Genomic DNA, 15119 nt, shown 5'->3' on the forward strand with positions numbered 1-15119 from the left:
CACATAAAATACATTAACAATAACAATAGCTGATGATCTAAAAAAAAAAATCACAAAAAGGCCAGGCATGGTGCCTCATGCCTGTAATCCCTGCACTTTGGGAGGCTGAGGCTAGTGGATCACCTGAGGTCAGGAGTTCCAGACCAGCCTGGCCAACATGGTGAAACCTCATGTCTACCAAAAATACAAAAATTAGTCAGGCGTGGTGGCAGGCACCTGGAATCCCAGCTACTCAGGAGGCTGAGGCAGAAGAATTGCTTGAATGAGGGAGGCAGAGGTTGCAGTAGGCCGAGATCATGCCATTGCCCTCCAGCCTGGGAGACTTTGTCTGAAAAAAAAAAATCACCAAAAAAAAATTTTTTTTTAATTTTTTGAGAGTGTCCTACTCAGTCGCCCAGGCTAGAGTGCAGTGGTGCAATCTTGGCTCACTGCAACCTCCGCCACCTGGGTTCAAGCCATTCTCTTGCCTCAGCCTCCTGAATAGTTGGCATTACAGACACCTGCCACCATGCCTGGCTATTTTGTATATTTTTAGTAGAGACAGGGTTTCACCATGTTGGTCAGGCTGGTCTGAAACTCCTGACCTCAACTGATCCACTGGTCTCAGCCTCTCAATTACAGGCATGAGCCACCACACTTGGCCTGTCATTTCTTTATATTTGGATAACATAAGGACTTTAAGGACTTTCTCCTTTGGGTAATCAATGATCTGCGCCATACACTTATTACAAAACAAAGGACAATACAGTCCTCATTCACATCCTGGTCATGTCACTCCTGGTGACTCCTGCATTGCAAACCTCCCAGCAGGTGCAGCCCTTTCTTCTCCATCTGATGGGCTTCTCAGCTCCCATCACACTGACTGGACACAGACTCCCTAGAGGCAGCCCCCAAGAGCAGAAGACACAGATGACTCAGAAGTTCCTAAAAAGTCATTAAACCAGATGACACAAAACTCAAATGACATTTCACTTTGTTTTGGTTTATTCTGTTCAAGACAAGACTGTAGTAGGCATCCAACTAATCTTTTTTGGAATCTTTTGTAGAGATGGGGTTTCTCTCTGATGTCCAGGCTAGTCTTAAACTCCTGGACTCAGGTGATCTGCCCATCTTAACCCCCCAAAGCACTGAAATTACAGGCCTGCACTGTGTAATTTGCTGTGTGACACAGCCCAATAGCAAAGAAGAAACACGACGGGTCCAGCATCTACTCACATGGGTGGATTGATGGCTGGGAAACCCCAGGAGGACCTAAAAGAACAGTCAGGGCACCTGCATGTCCTGGTCCTCTCAGGGCGCCCTGAGGTGGCCAGGACAGAGGCGGGTTGGCTTAGGGCTGGGGGATGGAATGGGATGGGGATGCGGTGGAATGTGAGTTGGGGAGGGAAGGGGAGGGAGGGGAAGCGGAGATGTCAGGAACCTGGAGGAGGGGGTCTGGGAAAGGATTCTGCTCAAACTAAGTCTTCAAGGGTGAGAGGCAGGTTCAGCTACAAGTGGGGAGAAAGTCTACCAGGGAAGCCACAGGACACTTGGGGCAAGAAAGCGGGAGACTCAAGAGCAATTAGATGGAGACCAGGGCTCTGGTTTCCACCACACCTTCTCCTGTCTGGGCGCTGCCGAAGTAACCCTGGGGCTTATACACCCTCTCCACCAATCCCCAACCCCGGAACGTGATGCTTCACAGTAGACATTCCACAGAGCACCCTCGTCCTCCAATGCCCCTCCCCCATCTCAGCCCTCAGCGTGACTTTGCCCAAGGCTCTCTGGAACCTTTGCAGACCTGATTTCTGGTCTTCCCCACCAGCTCCCTGTTCCTGCTTCTGGGTGGCTCCTTTCTTCCTGAGCCCCCAGAGTTTCTCATGGTCAGTCTTGGCTGCAAAACATAAAAAACAAATGATGGCGGGATGGCAGGAAGAACCTCACACATGAGCAGAGTGGGAGGCTCTACAGCTCCCTCTCAGCCATTCATATTCTAAGCAACAAAACATCAGGAGGATGTGGAAAGTCCCAACAGTAAACCATCTCCACCACATCCACGCAGCCATCGTCCATCATCCTGTATCTCGGGAACAAATGTTGGAGCTACACTGGTTTTAAGCATGCATGGTACATTTACAAAAATTAACCCAACTTATTTTGTTCATCAAGCAAATCTCAATATATTTCAGACAAATCCAATCACACAGCAGGTTTCTGATCACAGAATTGTGTTACAAGTCAATAATTAAAAGCTAACCAAAAATTACTTTATGCTTGGAAATTCAAAGTGCCCTTATAAGATATCAGCAGAATAAAGAATCCAAAGTGAAACAAGACTGCGTTTATACTCAGTGAGAAGACCATAACATGGCAATCAAATGTCTCCCTCTGGCCCGGGAATTCCACTGTATGGCACAAGGTTGTGTGGTCTCAAATCACCCCTAACCTAGACATGTTAACATCTGAAACAGGGTGATGATGTCACTTATCTATATTATCTTACTGCCTGTGAAGGTGGACTTTTAATTCTGAACCCTAATGAGGGGGAGAAAACCAACTTGACTCTCATGGTTGAGCTCCCAGGGATGTCCAAGGAATCTCTGCATTTCAAGAGACAAAGTTCAACAGCCTCTCTGCTGAGGGATTTGGCCACAATACCCAGAGGGTTTGGCAGCAGTATGAGTGATGGGTAGGGAGTGTCAAACAGGTGGGCAGGACCCAGGGGTCTGGTGACCAGGTCAGACCCCCCACTGTCCATTATGTTTCCTGGCCCTGTCCTCAGCTCAACTTCCCAAAGGCCTGCCTCTGCCTGATCGCACAGAGTGCTCAAACTCACTCAGGCCTGTCGCAGCTGAAAACCACTGCTTTAAATCTCCTTACAATTTACAATGCAGTAAAGTTATTGTAAACGGCAAATATTCTACTCATGCTACAAATGGAAAGCCAATGCCTTTACCATAAGTAGAAAGACAGCCCTGAGACACAAGGAAAACAAAAAACAGGGACAACACAACTATGGCATTCAATTCTATTCGTCTGCTGTCACCTGCATAAAGAGCCCCAGATCGCGTTTGTCTTGTTGTAAAAGGAGAAACCGAGTGAGTGTTGAAGTCAGATTAGCCCAAAAGCAAATGGCTCATGATGTCCATGGAGGGTTGCTGGGTCACCTTGATTATAGCCCAAGCAGAGACAGGGCAAGGAAGGAGATGTGAGAAGAGTTTGGGGCCTCCAACCAGGGAGGTGATTCATGCAGCCCAGGAAAGGCTCCCCAAAGCCAGGTTCAACCTCCCTTGCAGGCAGGTCCCTCATAGAGGCAGGGCCAGGCACCTTAGATCTGAGACCAGCTGTGCTGCTGTCCAGCTGCTTGACCCTGGGCTGCTTTCCTTCCACACAATGGGAGTGTCAATGGCTATGTCAAAGGCTGTCTGAGGACAGGACGAAGCAACCTGTTGAGCACCCGTGTACCGAGTGCCATCACTTCCCAAGAACATCTTTCCTTCCAGAGCTGGCACCTTGGAAGGTCCTTGGCCACTAAAGACAGTGATGATGATAACAGCAGCAAATCATCATTTACAGATGTTAAGAGAGAGCCAGGGGGTAGGGCTCCTAGGTCCTTGATAAGGATGAGGGTCTGAGGACTCCTGGGGACAGGTGAGTGAGTCCTGTAGGTCTCCTGGGTCCCCAGGGGTCAGGTCTGTCTTCAGTGGTATTGGGCCTAGGCTGGGATGCTGGGGCAGCCATTTGAGCATCAGCAGGACAAACAGCCACAGAGGCAGTGGATACATCGGAGGTGGCAGGTGTAGGATCATCTGTCCACCAAGTAGAGTCACCAGGCCTGGCTAACCACTGCCCCCCACAGATAATGCCCTGTCCCTTGCCTCACACTTTGCCAGAGCAGCAGCTGGCACCTGGGGCCTCACAGAGCATCACTCCAAGACCTCTGAGTCCTGGTCATTGAATGAGCACTTGAGTCACCCAAGGCCACTGGAACAAGGAGGAAGAATCAGGCCCCACGGAGTTTTGGGACAGTGTTTAGCACAGGAAAGTGCACAGGATGCATGCACGACACAGGGGAACTGTTGGTGTGGGAGCCAATATTTTATGACCTCCAGCCCGAATCTGAGCACTCTCACCTGTGCAATCGGAAAGAAATAGGAGACTTGCAGGAAAGACAGTGCCTGGATTTAACTTAAAGGAACTAAAATGTTGAATGTTCACACTCCTGACATCCTTCCATATCAACTCTCTCAATGCTCCCATCTTCACTATCATACAAGGTAATTGAGGCAGTCAGATTTACTAACTCAATGTCACTCAGCTGATACTGAGTTAATGCTGATCACACCAGAACAAACTGCTTTTTCTGAAGTTTATCTTGTTTGGTCATGCTGCTGCTGATTTTGTGCAGCTCTGGGACAAACTCCACCTGGTTGAGGATAAAGCAAATCTGAGGTGACTCAGTCCTGCTGTCATTTCCCATCACTTCCCCACTGTCCTCCTCTGCCCCTTCACAGTCTCCCACACAGGCTGACACCATGTGGTGGCCCTAATGGAGTCCACCGAGTATTTCAGGTTCTCCTCTGGGCCCCTTGAAGGTGGAGGTAGTTATGGGATTTGCTTTGACTCAGGAGATGTGAGTGGAAGTGAAGTGTGTCACCTCGAGTCAAAAGAGTTGGGAGCCATTGAGACTGGCCACCCTCTCCTTCATCTCTTACAGCCACTGAAGGTCCCATATGGAGGCTGCTCCTTTATTCTGGTGGCAGATGAGGGGATGTGGAGCACAGGGCCCAGGAGCACCATGGAGGATGTGCAGCATGAGCAGACAAAGAGCCTTCAGTGTTGTAAATTTCCATTGTTTTGGGCTCTTTGTTACCTACAGTGATACCTAGTCCATCCTAGCAGGCACACACCATCTATTCCACGCACTGTGAAGCAGACTTGCCTACCATTAGAACATGAACTGATTGTCAGGCACACGTAGGCTTCAGTTCCAGCTCTGCCTCTTATTAACTGCAACCTTGGGCGTTTAACTTTCAGTCTCTAAGCCTCAGTTCCAACTCTCTAAAATGGATTGGCTATATTATCTCAGGTTGTGAAGAGAATTAAATGAAATAAAAATGCATGTAGGTGCACACGAATGTTCATTGCAGCACTGTTTACAATAGCAAAGACCTGGAACCAACCCAAATGCCCATCGATGATAGATTGGACAGGTAAAATGTGGTACATATACACCATGGAATATTACGCAGGCATCAAAAATGATGAGTTCGTGTCCTTTGTAGGGACATGGATGAACCTGGAAACCATCATTCTCAGCAAACTGACACAAGAACAGAAAATCAAACACTGCATGTTCTCACTCATAGGTGGGTGTTGAACATTGAGAACACATGGACACAGGGAGGGGAGCACTACACACTGGGGTCTGTTGGGGGGAAATGGGGGAGGGATGGAGACTGGGGAGGTGGGGAGAGAGAGCATGGGGAGAAATGCCAGACATAGGTGAAGGGGAGGAAGGCAGCAAATCACACTGCCATGTGTGTACCTATGCAACAATCTTGCATGTTCTTCACATGTACCCCAATACCTAAAATGCAATTAAAAAATAAAATAAAAATAAATAAATAAAAATGCATGTAGAGCATTGAGCCCAGGGCCTGGCACACACAGTGAGTACTCAGCATTAGCCACGTAGCTTCAGAATGCATGTTGATTGTCAATACCCAGACAACACAGGAATGTATTACAAGAAGAGAAAAGTAAACTTATTTGCATATGTATTCTTTCAATCTTTATTTTTAAACAGATAGAATAAAACTATGGGCCAGGCACAGTGGCTCACACCTGAAATCCCAGCACTTTGGGAGGCCACGGTGGGCAGATCATGAGGTCAGGAGTTCAAGATCAGTCAAGCTAATATGGTGAAATCCTGTCTCTACTGAAAAGTGCAAAACTTAGCCAGGCATGGTGGTGTGGACCTGTAATGCCAGGTACTCAGGAGGCTGAGGCAGGAGAAGCACTTGAACCCAGGGTGGCAAAGGTGGCAGTGAGCTAAGTTCACAACACTGCACTTCAGCCTGAGCGACAAAGTGAGACTCTGTCTCAAAAAATAATAAACCACGTGTATTCTTTCATAGCCAGCGTTTTTCTCTTAAATAGTATATCATTAAGACATTTTTGCCGGGCGCGGTGGCTCAAGCCTGTAATCCCAGCACTTTGGGAGGCCGAGGCGGGTGGATCACGAGGTCAAGAGATCGAGACCATCCTGGTCAACATGGTGAAACCCCGTCTCTACTAAAAATACAAAAAATGAGCTGGGCATGGTGGCGTGTGCCTGTAATCCCAGCTACTCAGGAGGCTGAGGCAGAAGAATTGCCTGAACCCAGGAGGCGGAGGTTGCGGTGAGCCGAGATCGCACCATTGCACTCCAGCCTGGGTAACAAGAGCAAAACTCCGTCTCAAAAAAAAAAAAAAACATTTTTGGCTCAAAAACAAAAGATCATTTTTGAGATTATCATTTTAAATGACAAGATAATGCTCAATTTAATGAGTAATTTAGTTATTACAATTGAACTTTTTGTAGATTGCAATGAGCATTCAAAACAAATAAAGTAGAATAAAAAATATGTATTATGGGTTGTAAATATGACTTTGTTAAGTCTTTTATTCAGAAATATAGAACATATATACGTAATATAGAATGTATTTATTATGAGTCATGTTAAAAAATAGTTTAGAAGCTGCTGATTTGTTTCCTTTTCAAATTTTTCAGGATAATTTTTTTTTTTTTTTTTTTTTACAAGAGTCTCGCTCTGTGCCCAGGTTGGAGTGCAGTAGCACAATCTCAGCTCATTGCAACCTCTGCCTCCTGGGTCCAAGCAATTCTCCTGTCTCTGCATTCTGACTAGCTGGGACTACAGGCATGCACCACCATGCCTGGCTAATTTCTGTATTTTTACTAGAGACGATGTTTCGCCATACTGGTCAGTCTGGTCTTGAACTCCTAAGCTCAAGTGATCCACCCTCCTCTGCCTCCCAACATGCTGGGATTACAGGCATGAGCCACCACACCCAGCCTAAATTTTGCAGGATAATAAGTAACCTTTAGGCAAAGCTCAGTGCCTCACCCCTATAATCCCAGGCTTTTGGAGGATGAGGCAGGAGGATTGCCTGAGGTCAGAAGTTCAATACCAGCTTGACTAACATGGCAAAACCCCGTCTCTACTAAAAATACAAAAACTAGCCAGATGTGGTGTCACATGCTTATATTTCCAGCTACTCGGGAGGCTGAGACAGAATTGCTTGGACTCAGGAGGCAGAGGTTGTGGTGAGCCAAGATTGCACCATTGCACTCCAGCCTGGGCAAGACAGCAAGACTCTGTCTCAAATAAATAAATAAATAACCTTTTTTTTTTTTTTTTTTTTTTTTTTTTTTTTTTGGCGGGGTGTGGCTCTTGTTATCCAGGCTGGAGTGCAATGGCTCGATCTCGGCTCACCGCAACCTCCGCCTCCTGGGTTCAGGCAATTCTCCTGCCTCAGCCTCCTGAGTAGCTGGGATTACAGGCACACGCCACCATGCCCAGCTAATGTTTTGTATTTTTAGTAGAGACGGGGTTTCACCGTGTTGACCAGGATGGTCTCGATCTCTTGACCTCGTGATCCACCCGCCTCGGCCTCCCAAAGTGCTGGGATTACAGGCTTGAGCCACCGTGCCCGGCTAATAAATAACCTTTTTAAGTATCATTGGGCACTTGTCTGGTTGTTTTTTTTTAGGCTAACATGCAGCAGTGATTCTTTTTGAGTTTCTGACACAAGATAGCAGTTTTTATCAAAATAGTCAACTACTCTGCCCCATCCCTAAGACACTAGTATGGAAGGAAAAAGGAGGAAAAAGCCAGTACTATGACTGCCTATGCTTCCCCCAGCATGGCCCCCTGTGAGACGTGGGGCAGCTGAGGCCAGGAACTGTTTAAAGGTGCCAGGCCCCGTCTGTCTACACTCACTCACCTTCCTCAGGTATTCGCACGGGGAATGGCACTGACTTTACGTGCTGCTGCTGCAGTTCCTTGGTGAGCTGGCCCTGGTCATGGGACAGGAACTCTGGGGTCAGGACAATAGAGGGCTTCACCACCTGCAGAATGGGAACAGAAGCTCATGATGAGTGCCAATCTATTAGACAATTTTTTTTTTTTAATGTTTGTTGAATGAGTGGAAAAACAAGGTGATGCTTGAGTCTATAGTGGTCAAGAGCATGGGGGCCTCAGAAAAGGTCAGAAGCAAGTTCAAATTCCTATACTTTGAATTTCTACTTCATGTCATGCAAAATTACTTTACCGCCTTTCACCTCAGTTTCCTTCTGTGTGTAATGGGAACAATAAATTTCATTCCTCATTCAGTTTCTGTCAAGGATTCATGAGATAATACCTCTAAAACATCCAACTCATTTAGATGTATCATCATTTCTGTCATAACCAGTGGAATAAATTTCACTATTATTGTATATACAGTTCTGTGCCAAAACCTACAAAAAAAAAAAAAAAAGAAAATCTCACCTTTAAAAAGTGTCAGTGATTTGTCATTTTTATATTATTAATCATAACCATATTTAATCACAAAAATTCTTGTACATGGCAGGTGCTCAATAAACACTTGTGGAATCAATGCATGTGGGCTCCGCAGCCACACTGTTTAGGTCCTATTTGGCCTCCACCACTTATGAGCTGAGTGATCTGAGCAAGATAATTCACCTCTTTATGCCTCTGTTTCCTTTGCTATAAAATACGGATAATAAGAATCCCTAGTTCCTTAGGTTATTGCCAGGGGTGAATAATTTGGCACATGGTAGGGGCTTTTTAAACATTAGCTGGGATGATCTTCCAAATCTTCCATTTCAGAGCCACAGATGAGGCCACAGTGCCACCTCGTGACCCCAGAGTGTAAGTACACATGATCACCAATAGGCTCTCTCTCCACCACAGGTCCCGGACTGGCTAGTTACTGCCTGGATGTTTCTGCTGCATCTGCCTTCTCAGGGCTCACTTAAAGACTTTTGTATTTTCCTCCTCGCATTCCTGCAGATGTGGTTCAGGTTGCCTGGCACAGGTGGGTGATTCACAAGGCACGTCCTGGCCCTGCTGGCTGGGGAGCTGCAGGGATCTGGTCCCTTGGGTAGAGCTGGTGAACATGAGGCTCCCACCATGACATGGCTGCCACACTGTGCCCTGCTCACTCTTCCCCCCAACTACCGCAGTTGTAAGAGGCAACCCTAGAGCACGGAACCCTGCTGCCTCCCCACCAAAGCTCCCCTAGGCGCATGCAAGACACCAAGTCTTCCCTACAGTCCCCTCTAAGCACCCCAGCACCCCGTTTCCAATACCCTGTGCTGCTTTAGCCCCCAACGCTAGGGCCTCACTCCAGGCCATTCCCTCCTTGCTGTCCTGAATGGAGAGGACCCTGACCTCCATGGAGCCCTGTGGAGCACACACACACATCCCCCGGGGGGACAGTCTTGGCCCCCACAGCATGAGAAATTCCCTGGAGACCCTGGAAGGTCATGCCAGAGACTCCGGGCTCACCTTCGGCCCTCTGGCCCTATCATCAAGTCCCAGGCAGATGTAAGCCATGGGAGATGCACAGGGTGCCTTGTCTGGGCAGAGCAGGGGCTCAGGTGCCTCCTTCCCTGAGTGATTTGCCCTCCTTTCTCCTTGTGGCTGGATTAGGTGAAGCTGTGTCCAAAGTGGGGGGTAAAGAAGGACAGGGGACCTAAGGGGTGAGGAGAGCCCATCTTCCTGCTGCCTTGAGGGCCCGAACTGAGACCCTGAGAAGAAGGGGCTGGGGGAAACCGAATCCTGAGCTACACTAGGGTTAGGTACAGTGTGGACTTGGCCTCTCCACACTCTGCCCCAGGGCCAGAGCTGCCAGTGGGGGCTGCTCCTGGTAGGGCAGCTTTGTAGCCACAGGGCCAAACGATGGGGCAAAGGCAGAGCTGGGGGCAGGTCAGCGAGGCTCGTGACCCCCTCCCCACTCAGGTGAGCATACCTTCACTGCTTACTTTCCACCTGGATAGACATTCTGCTTACCTGGCCAACACAAAGTTCATCCAGCCTTCTGGCTTTCTCCAACACCAATGGTGGGATGCAAAAATTACAAAGCAATGATTCGAAGAAGATAAATTCAGTCATCTTCTTGCCTGACCATTATGTGGTCACATCCCATAGGAAACCAGACAGTTGTGCCTGAAACTAATACACACAACCCCCCCTGACCTCCTCAAACCCCCACCCTCATCTGTGTGAATGTGTGCGGGCGGGCAAGTTGCATGCTGTTCCTTCAACAGCCTCCCTTGAGATCTTCCCTTGGGCAGACTCTGGGCCAGTCACTGGAAATTAAACCGCATCCCAGCACCTGGGAGTGAGTGCCTGATGTTCACAGTCCACAGGATGAATGGTACAGGCCTAGGGCCAGAACAGTGGCTCCCCCACCAGGAAACCTGATGCTTTGGAAGCTGAAGCGGGAGGCTCACTTGAGCCGAGCAGTTCAAGTGTGCAGTGAGCTATGATCATGCCGCTTGCACTCCAGCCTTGGTGACAGAACAAGATCCTATCTCTTTAAAAAATGAAATAAATTAAATAAATTTAAAAATAAAGGTAGAGGCCTGCCCCCAGCCTCACTCAGGACCTAAATCTGGTGGGCTTAGCCAACTTCCAGTATTCAGAGAATTTTTAAAGAATCATTAGGACAAATAGGTAACGCATACTGGACTTAAAACCTAGATGACGGGTTGATAGGCACAGCAAACCACCATGTCCCACATATCCCCCATGCAACAAATCTACATGTTCTATACTTGTATCCAGGAACTTAAAGTAAAATTTTAAATTAAAAAAAAGTAATCAGGCCGGGCGCGGTGGCTCAAGCCTGTAATCCCAGCACTTTGGGAGGCCGAGGCGGGTGGATCACGAAGTCAGGAATTCGAGACCAACCTGGCCAACATGGTGAAACCCCATCTCTACTAAAATACAAAAATTAGCTATGCGTGGTGGCGGGTGCCTGTAATCCCAGTTACTCAGGAAGCTGAGGAAGGAGAACTGCTTGAACCTGGGAGGCGGAGGTTTCAGTGAGCCGGGTTCGCACCACTGCACTCCAACCTGGGCAGCAGAGCGACACTCAACCTTGGGAAAGAAAAGGAGGTGGGAGATACAAGACAATTGCTTCCTGTCTTTCTTGCTCTCTGCCATGTGAGGATACAAGAAGATGGCCCTCTGTGAGCCAGGAGGTGGCCCTCTCCAAGAACCAACGATGCTGACACCCCAATCTTGGCCATCTAGCCTCCAGAACTGGGAGAAATCAGTGTTTGTTGTTTAAGCCACCTAGTCTATGGCATTTTGCTCGAGCAGCCCAAACAAAGACACTGCCACAATCATAATGATATCCCCCTACGTTTCCTTCTAAATGCTTTCAAAGTTTTTTGTTTGTTTGTTTTGAGACAGAGTCTCAGTCTGTCACCCAGGCTGCAGTGTGCAGTGGCATGATCTTGGCTCACTGCAACCTCCACTTCTGACTACAAGAGATTCTCCTGCCTCACCCTCCCAAGTAGCTGAGACTACAGGCGCAAGCCACCACACTTGGCTAATTTTTTCTATTTTTACTAGAGATGGGGTTTCACCATATTGTCCAGGCTGTTCTCAACTCCTGATCTCATGATCCACCCACCTCAGCCTCCCAAAGTGCCGGATTACAGGCGTGAGCCACCACGCCCAGCCCGCTTTCAAGGTTTTGCCTTTCACAACTAGATATTTAAACAACTGGCTTTTATTTTTGATATGATGCGAACTAGGGATCCAGTCATATTTACTTTGCTTATGGATAATCAACTGTGCAGCATCATTTGTAGAATATTCTGTCCTGTCCCCAATAATCTACAAGGCAACTTCTGTCTCATTTGAAGTTTCCATGTGTCATGGGTCTTTTGCTGGGTTCCTCTTCCAGTGGCTGATTTGTGCATCCCCTGAAAACTTCCCTGTCCTAATTCCTTTGCCATCATAGTACGCACACAAATCTTCAACCTTCCATTATCCACTGACCTCTATGACATTCTTATGCTTTGAAAATATCTTCATTTAAGTTCTGCTAGAAGCACAGCCTGAGTCAAGGATTCAGATACAAGCATTTTTTAAGAAGGTACTTCTAAGAAGCACAGGTAAGAGGGTGGGAAGTGAGATAGGGAAGGGAAGAAAGCCAACAGATGGTGCATTTATGAGCAGGTTGCCACAAAGGGTAACTGGGGCTCAAACTCACTAGGCCCTTCAAAGATACTGCAGCTGAGGGGCGGGGAAGCTGCGGTATTTATCCAATCCATGCTATGCAGGGATACATGGAGAGGCACCAGGGTCAGTCAGGAAGTCAAAGGAGCTAGGGGAAAACATGGGCAAGAGCTTTATTTGTGGCATCCAAGGGAAAGGAAAGGCAACACAGGGTAAGCAGGCACAGGATTAGCTATTCAAAGTTTGAATAATTTAACTCAGCTCTGGGGCATAGGGCTGTCCCTAGTTGTCTGGTTCATGACCCTGGGGTGATGAGGGCAGATGGACAGTGGCCCAGTTTAAGAGCCTGATGAAAGAGGCGGTTGGAGGTATGGGCTTTGGATTGGCTGGTTTGCAGATGGAAGGTGCACTTGAGGTGAGTCCTTTACTGTCTCTAGGAACTGGTTCACCATGGGTGGAGCAGTCTCTCCAGGATCAGCAAGGCCCCAGCTGTCAACACATCAGGAAATACAGCAAATGAAAAGGCATGATGAATACACTGAGGATGCTCTTGAAGGCATCAGCCCCTGGCATGTATGTGGCTGGCAATGCCGAGGGCCCTGGGGACGGCACGAACAGTGTCTACTGCACTTTTTTTTTTTTTTTTTTTTTTTGAGATGAAGTCTTGCTCTGTCACCCAAGCTGTAGTTCATTGGCAGGATCTCGGCTCATGGCATCCTCTGCCACCCACGATGAAGCAATTATCCTGCCTCAGCTTCCCTTGTAGCTCAGACTACAGGCATGCGCCACAACACCCGGCCAATTTTTTTGGATTATAGTAGAGACAAGGTTTCACCATGTTGGCCAGGATGGTCTCGATCTCTTCACCTTGTGATCTGCCTGCTTTGGCCTCCCAAAGTCCTGGGATTACAGGCATGAGCCACTGATGAAGTCTCACTCTGTCACCCAGGCTGGAATGCAATGGCTTGATCTTGGCTCACTATCCCCTCCACTTCTACCAGGTTTGAGCAATTCTCCTGCCTCAGCCTTTCAGGTAGCTGAGACTACAGGCACACGCCACCATGCCTGCCTAATTTTTGTATTTTTTGTAAAGATGGGATTTCACCACATAGGCCAGGCTGGTCTCCAACCGCTGACCTCAGGTGATCGCCCACCTCAGCCTCCGAAAGCTACACTATTCTTGGCCCCTCAATGACTACCTTCAGATCAGCCTGTCAAGTTCCAAAAACAACTCTATTGGGATTTGTCTGGGAATTGCCTGAATTCATAGATCAATTCAGTGAGAAGTAATATGTTTATAGCATCGAGTCCTACCATTCATAATATATATGGCATATATTTCCATTCTTACTTTAAGTCCATGGGTAATTTTTATATTTGTCTTAGTCTTTTTGTAGGGCAAAACACCTGAGACTGGGTAATTTACAAACAACAGAAGTTATTCTCTCAGCTCTGGAGGGTGTGAAGCAGAAGATCAAGGCTCCAGCAGGTACAGTGTCTAGTGAGGGCCTGGTGCCTTCTTCCAAGATGGTACCTTGAATGCTGGTTCCTCTGGAGCAGACAAATGCTATGTTCTCATAAGGCAGAAGGAACAGATTTGCCACCACCTTGAGCCCTTTATAAGGCGCTAATTTCATGCATGAGGGCTCACACTACTGACTTACTCACTTCTGAAAAGTCCCACTTAATACTCTCATCCTGGCAGTTAAGTTTTAACAGGAATTTGGGGAGACACATTCCGGCTTTAGCAATACTATTCATGGAAGGTCTGTGGACAGTTTGCTAGATGTATTCTCAGGGTTTTGTTGCTATTGTGAATAGAATCTCTTTTTCTATTACATTTTCTAATTTGTTATTTCTGATGTACAGGAATGCTAATAGTTTTTTGTTTTTTTTTTTTTTAAGCTGATCTTGAATTCAAAAAACCTGCAAACTCTGTTACTAGTTCAAATAATTTATCAGTATATTCTCCCGGATTTTCTGCATAGGCAATCATATGGTCTGCAAATACAGGTAATTTTCTTCTTTCCAATTTAAAAATTTCGTTTCTTCATGTTTCTTTTTTTTTTTTTTTTTTTTTTTTTTTTTTTTGAGACAGAGTCTCACTCGGTCACCCAGGCTGGAGTGCAGTGGCACAATCTTGGCTCATTGCAACGTCCACCTCCTAGGTTCAAGAGATTCTTCTGCCTCAGCCTCCTGAGTAGGTGAAATTACACGAGCCCACTACCACATCTGGCTAATTTTTGTATGTGTGTTAGTAGAGACAGGGTTTCAGAATTTTGGCCAAGATTGTCTCCAACTCTTAATCTCAGGTGACCTGCCCACCTAGGCCTCCCAAAGTGCTAGAAGTACAGGTGTGAGCCACCACGCCTGGTTGATTTTCCTCCCTCCTTCCCTTCCTCCCTCCTGCCCTCCTTCCTCTCTCTGTTTTTTTTTTTCAGAGTCTCACTCTGTCACCCATGCTGGAGTGCAGTAGCATCGTCTCCACACACTGCAACCTACACCTCCCAGGTTCTAGCGATTCTCCTGCCTCGACCTCCCAAAGTGCTGGGAGTACAGGTGTAAGCCACCACGCATGGTGATTTCTTTCTCTTTCTTTCTTTCTTGCAGAGTCTCTGTCACCCAAGCTGGAGTCCAGTGGCATGATCTCCACACACTGCAACCTCCACCTCCCAGGTTCAAGTGATTCTTCTGCCTCAGCCTCCCAGGTAGCTGGGATTATAGGCATGCGCCCTCACACCCAGCTAATCTTTGTATTTTTAGTAGAGATGTTTCACCATGTTGGCCAGGCTGGTCTCCAATTTCTAACCTCCGGTGATCTGCCTACCTCAGCCTCCCAAAATGCTGTAATTACAGGAATGATCCATCTGACCC

The sequence above is a fragment of the Sapajus apella genome, unplaced genomic scaffold, assembly GCF_009761245.1.
Source record: "Sapajus apella isolate SASKATOON/1434 unplaced genomic scaffold, GSC_monkey_1.0 scaffold192, whole genome shotgun sequence".
Taxonomy (NCBI): Eukaryota; Metazoa; Chordata; class Mammalia; order Primates; family Cebidae; genus Sapajus; species Sapajus apella.